General features: G+C 37.7%; 1 pseudogene; it reads right to left on the bottom strand.

The window, feature by feature from the left end:
* Nucleotides 1-928: 928 nt before the first annotated feature.
* Nucleotides 929-6,576, bottom strand: LOC113893468 (annotated as a pseudogene).
* Nucleotides 6,577-6,903: the final 327 nt, after the last annotated feature.

Consider the following 6,903-nt stretch of genomic DNA (forward strand, 5'->3'; position numbering starts at 1 on the left):
TCTAGGTTGGTCATAACTTTCCTTCCAAGGAGGAAGCGTCTTTTAATTTCATGGCTGCACTCACCATCTGCAGTGATTTTGGAGCCCCAAAAAATAAAGTCTGACACTGTTTCCACTGTGTTCCCATCTATTTCCCATGAAGTGATGGGATTGGATGCCATGATCTTCGTTTTCTGAATGTTGAGCTTTAAGCCAACTTTTCCACTCTCCACTTTCACTTTCATAAGAGGCTTTTGAGTTCCTCTTCACTTTCTGCCATAAGGGTGGTGTCATCTGCGTATCGGAGGTTATTGATATTTCTCCCAGCAATCTTGATTCCAGCTTGTGTTTCTTCTAGTCCAGTGTTTCTCAGGATGTACTCTGCATATAATTTAAACAAGCAGGGTGACAATATACAGCCTTGACCTACTCCTTTTCCTATGTGGAACCAGTCTGTTTTTCCATGTCTAGTTCTAACTGTTGGTTCCTGACCTGCATACAGATTTCTCAAGAGGCCTGGTATTCCCATCTCTTTCAGAATTTCCCACAGTTTATTGTAATCCCCACAGTCAAAGGCTTTGGCATAATCAATAAAGCAGAAATAGATGTTTTTCTGGAACTCACTTGCTTTTTCCATGATCCAGCGGATGTTGGCAATTTGATCTCTGGTTCCTCTGCCTTTTCTAAAACCAGCTTGAACATCAGGAAGTTCATGGCAATAATTATTTTTACCCATAATTAAGATGAAGTACAGAGGAAGTCATTTCATTCACTCCAAAATCAACAGCCAGACAAGATATATTCCAAATGTACTTTTCGGTTTTAAGTACATGGTATTCAAATAAACTAACTCTCTAAGAGTAAATCTTTCTAAGATCAATGGGTGCATTTTTTGAGTCAGTGCTTCCCCAAATTGTTATAAAGACTGTGTCTTTCAGGTATATCACTGTTAAACAGAAATAAATAAAAATACATTTTCCCCCAGGATCTTCCTCAGAGCTTCTTTGACATCTTTGTTTCTCAGAGAGTAAATCAGAGGATTCAACACGGGAGTGAGTAGGGTGTAACACAAGGAGGCCACTTTACTCAGCTCAGGAGATGTGTCAGGAGTGAGATACATACAAGAGATAGCAACATACAGTACACTCACGACTCCCAGGTGGGAGCTGCAGGTGGAGAAGGCTTTCTGGCATCCCTTGGTGGAGGGTATCTTTAGAACTGTGGACAAAATGTACAAATAAGAAACAATAATAACTATGATGGTAGGCAAGATAATGATGCCAGATAAACAGAAAGAAGCCAGTTTATGGATGAAGATGTTAGAACAAGACAGCCTTTGAAGTGGACGGTCATCACAGTAAAAATGTTCAATGGTCCAAGAAGCACAAAAGGATAAAATAAATGTCATGCTGGTCTCAATAACTGAGCTGATACAGCCACAAATATAGGAACCAGCCACCAACTGAACACCGAGACATGTTGACATCTGAATGGAGTAGAGACGTGGGTTGCAGATGGCAATGAAGCGGTCATAAGCCATGACTGCCAGGAGAAACCCCTCGGTCACAATGAAGAGGGCAAAGAGAAAGAGCTGGGTCACACAGCCTGCAAATGAGATGGACTTGCTCACAGACCAGAAGTTGATCATAGCCTTGGGTGCAATAACAGATGAATAGACGAGATTGATGAAGGAGAGGTTGCCTAGGAAGAAATACATTCGTGTGTTCAGCCATGGATCTTTCATATTAATGACCATCATGCCAACATTCCCTAGAAGGATCATGGTGTAGATAAGCAGAAATAGCAGGAAGAGAATGTGGAGCTGTGGGAGGACCCTGAAGCCTAAGAGAGTGAAGTCAGTCACTTCTGAGTGATTAGTTGTTCCCATGTCACCAATGGCAGACACCTGCTGAGAGGCACAAGGCAAAATAAATGAAATTGTGGCTTTGATTCTAGTACTATCAAAACTATCTTAAATGTAGATATATATGATTAACAACTTAATGAGATAGTGCATACAAAACAATCTTATTGTCAGGAAGATGAAAGATTAGGGATTAGATGTCATTAGACTTCTGAAACTGTTAGTCTATTAAGCAGTAAAGGAAGCCCTTTGGTTATTTTATTTAAATCATATTTTTTCAGGGAAGTAAATAAGAAAGTAGCATGTTTTCCCGTGTAATTTTACTCACATTCTAAATTTCTATTTTTAATATGTTTATAGTTAAAATTTATGTTTATCTAAAATTAGGAATCTAAAATTAACAATCTAAATTAGGACTATTATACACTATCTAAAACAGGAGTGGCACATATAATATCAATGATAGTGTTTGTAGCCATTATGATAGTGCTGTCCTTGTTTTAATCACAATACAATGGTAATAACAGTAATAAATATATTCAAAATATTTTAACCTTCTTACATCTCAGTTTATTTATTTCCACTATAACTGTATACATCTTTGGAAACATAATAGAAATAGATAAGTTATTGGTATGTTAAATTAACAGCAAAATTTGCTAAGACTAGATATAACAAAATTCTCTTAAGCTAGTTCAAATATATGTTCATTTCCTCAGAACAAAGCCATTCCACCAAATACATGCATTTATATTCCTCATTATAATATTTTGTTTCTATTAATAGTTAATTTTTAAAATGTCATAATCATTTAGCCCTCTTTTTGACGCAGAGAGAGAGAAGCTGATGAACATTCCAGTCCTTACAGTGCAGTGAATGACTTTCTACACAGGCTGCATCAATTCAAGGGATCTCACTCTTTAGTCAGGGGAAGTAAACCTAAGGGAAATACAGATAGGGAGTTCCTCTCCATAATTCTAATATGCTTTGTAACTCTTAAATAAGAATAATGGGGTACGCTTGCATATTTAAAGACCATAGCAACCGTGTGTCATCCAGAGTTTATGATCGTGAGCTGGAGTATCAACAGTTGTATTTATGATGGCCTTAGTTATTTTTAAGCCTGTGAAACCTTCTTCAGGATATTTCAGCCTTGAGGTTTTGCTCATCCTCTGTGATGGATTCCACTGGGAGAGAAGTAATAGTAAAGTCAATTATGGACATATAAGTGCAGGTTCCAGGGCTGTCTTCTATGAGAACATCGACAAAGAAAATCTTTCTGGTTATTGTCACAGCAGCCAAGTTGATAGGCAGAAGGAAACAGATCAAAAAGTCTGTACTATATGAAAAATGTTTTAGATAAATAAATATTTAATATTATGTAATAAATTACATGAGCTATGATTGTAAAAGGCAAAAATTCACTCCAAATTTTGGTCTTCCTATATTCTCTGATGTAGATATACTTCATGGTACACAAATTCCATCTGAATCACAAACTCAAAGTAAAATAAGGCTTTGATAATTTTATGATTTTGTATATTTAAATACTAATTAGTTAAAAAATATGGAATAAATGATAATATTCAATAAAATTATTTTTTAAATCTCTAGTAAAAACATTTATAAGAGATCAGGACTAATATTTTAAAATTCCTTAATAGCTACTGTGTGACTGAAAGACTACATTAGAACCAGAGACATTATATTCTATTTAACAAGCCTAATACAAGTATGCCATTTTTCCTAAATATTTCCATGTTATTCCAATCTTCTTTTTTGAACATAATTGATTTTTAATGTTGTGTTAGTTTCTGCTATACAACAAAGTGAATCAACTATACGTATATATATGTCCCCTCCCTCTTGTATCATTGAGAGTTTGGTCAGTATAGAAAGAGAAAGCAGTTTAGGAATTTCAAACAGGAAAATGTTAATAATTACGGTGAACGAGGCCTATAAAGTTTGGAAAGGCAGAATGAACTTCTAGCTGAAACTCTTGCAATGACTCTTAGAAAAACATAGAATTAATTCACAAAGTGAGGCTACCATTGCAGGTATGGTTTAAAAATAATATTGTTGACTGTGATCCAAGGGCCATATACACAGCAGCAAAAATATGTCAGTACTTTCTTATCCATCAAAATAGCTTCCCTAGGAAGTTAGAGGTTCAACAAGGCTTCAGAGAAAAGCCTCCATGTTTCCATAACTTCCTAAACAGCAGAAAAAGTCAAAATGAATGGAACATTGATCCAAATCCCAAGTCTGTATGGATCTATTACAATTGGTATTGTAAAGTTCTGTGTCAAGAAACTTAGTAGCAGGAGACATTTTAACTTTTTAACATCTCCAACTAGAAAGAACCTGGAGAGGAGCTTTTGGATCTAATTCATAAAATATAACAAAATTCACTATACTTTTTCTCATTTCTTAAACTTCCCACAACACCATTAGCAATAACAACATGCTACCGTGTATAAGTATCTAAGAAACACTTAGAGTTGGACACGACTCAGAGTCGGACACGACTGAGTGAGTGATTTATTTAACTGATTTAAGAAACACTGGAAATAACAATAAATGGGATGAATTCTCAATAAATTCAAAGACTGAAATCATTCAGTGTATGTTCTTTGATCCTGGTCAACTTAATATAGAAATGATTAACAAATAGACAAATAGAAAGTGTTGATGTTAGAAATAAACACTGCCTAAAAGACCGTGGGTAAAAAAGAAATCAAACTATCTTTTTATCTAGTTTGAACTAAGTGGTAATAAATTATGATATACCTAAATTTCTGGGATGCAGAAAATGAAGTATTATACTTGGTGTGATATATAAAATCCAGAAGTAACTACTATAAATAAGTAAGAAAGGAACATAAATAGATTATCTACCTTAATTATGAGAAGGAGAAAACAGTCGGGGCAAAAAAAAGTACAATAAAACAAAACAAGGTAAATAATAAAAGCCAAAATTAGTTAAATAGAAATACATACTATAGGATATTTACAAGGCTTAACACTGAGATTTTGAAGGATTAGTATGATACATAAACCCTAGCCAGCTTAACAAATACAGCAACACTGAATCACAAGTGTCAGGAATGAAAAGGAGATAGCACTACAAATCCTTCTAATACTAAAATGGACATAGTAAATACTATTTTTTAACATCAGAAATGACCATTTTAAAATAAAAGTATTTAAAATATAATAAAGTGATAAATGATAAATATGAATTTTAAAATATCTATTAATCTGCAGATATAAACTACTGTATATAAAATAAATAAACAACAGGATCCTATTGTAATGCACTGGGAATCATATTCAATCTGGAAGAATGGAAGGGGACTAATTGTTGAAAATATTTTTATTTGAAAATCAGTTCAAAGCGATACACCTGACTTTCTGGTGTTTGGGGTTTGTCTGCCCCAGTCTGCCCCCTGGACTAGAGTAAAGAGCATCCTAGTCCAGACTAGTCAGCCTAACCCAGATTCTGTCAAATAAAACAACCAGGGGAAAGGCCCATTTGCAGCCAGGCCCAGTCCCTTTGAGAGACTGCCTGGAATACCGAGGGGCCACCTGCCACACTAGCCACTTAAGGTCTTTATGGCACCTCAAGGAAGGACTACAGGGTCATTACTCCCTACCCCAGGAGCAAGTACAGCCAGACACTGGCTTGGTTGGAAAATGAAGCAAGCTGTCTGTCTAAACAGTAAACTGAGTTTCAAAGAGAACAGTGATGTCCATTTGGCAAACCCCCTTGGGTCCCTATCTTTTTTCATGAGGAGCCTGGTAAGGAATATGAATGACTAAGATACTGACAACTGTTGAAGCTGACTGTGTGCAGATCCTGACCTCCCCTGATCCTGTGTGGATAAAGGGGGTACTGTAGGTGCTGCCCCACTTTACAGAAGAACAGAGAGGGGCTTAGGGAAGTGAAGTAACTTGCCCAAGAGGAGAGAAAGAGTGGAAATCGGAACACAAGATAGCCTGACCTTTCTGGGTAGTGTGATTATCAATCATCTGCTCACTGGTCACAGATGAGGAAGTGACACTTTCAGGGTGGGAGAAGGGCAAACCTGGGTCAGGAATCAAGAATGGGGAGTCACCTAGTGTCTGCTGATTAATATTATTGGCCAAAATGACAATAAGTCAGAAAAGGAAGCCCACCCTTAGCCTGAGCAGTAGAGAATCCCTGGGAGACCCATCCAGGATATTGGAACTAAAACATTTCATTCTCAATTTTCCCCCCAAAAGATGCTCAGAACTTCTCTGAGCCTCTGGATGTTTGGCTGTAAAATGGAAATACTACTGCTTTCCAGAACTTTTGTGAGGATGGGCTAAGAGCAAGCACATATGGCACAAGCCTGGTATTTGACTCCACCTTTGCCAGCACCCAGATCGAGGCTTGTCAGCTTTCTCACCTCCAGCTTGCAAGTCCAAATACAGGAAAGTGGTCTCTAAGGAGGGCCTTTCCTTGTTTCCAGGCCTCCTACTCATAATCATTGGGAGAACATCTCAAGGCCACTAGAACTTTCAGACAAAACTAAATGACAGCGGTCCCACCTGTAACTGAAATTTGTGATAATAATGCTGAATCTTTACTTCATCTCAACCCAAAGCTCTGCCACCACAAAATCTGTGGCAGTCCCACTCTGAGTGTACATGGGACTTGGAGGTGGTGGTGGGGAGCTTGGATTCTGCAGGATACTTGACAGCTCCATTCTACTTCCTGTCCAGTGAAGTGGGAAACCTTAGGTGGAGCCCAGTCCTCAATTCCTACACCATGCACTGCTGCAGCAGAACCCTGAGCCAGAGATGGTCTGCGTCTCCTTGTCCAAAACATGACAGGACTTCTCTACAAATAGGCTCTGACACTCCAGCACTTCACTGCCCTGCAGAGAATCATGCCCTAAATCACCTGTCACCTGTCAATGCAGCTAAAAGCCAGAAACATTTCCTTTCCCAGCCACAGTACTGCAGTGATCCCCTGTATCATACTGTGCTTGGGGAAGCAGAAGCCCAGAAATCTGACCCTCCTAAGGACCCCC

Source organism: Bos indicus x Bos taurus, chromosome 5 (genome assembly GCF_003369695.1).
Source record: "Bos indicus x Bos taurus breed Angus x Brahman F1 hybrid chromosome 5, Bos_hybrid_MaternalHap_v2.0, whole genome shotgun sequence".
NCBI lineage: Eukaryota > Metazoa > Chordata > Mammalia > Artiodactyla > Bovidae > Bos > Bos indicus x Bos taurus.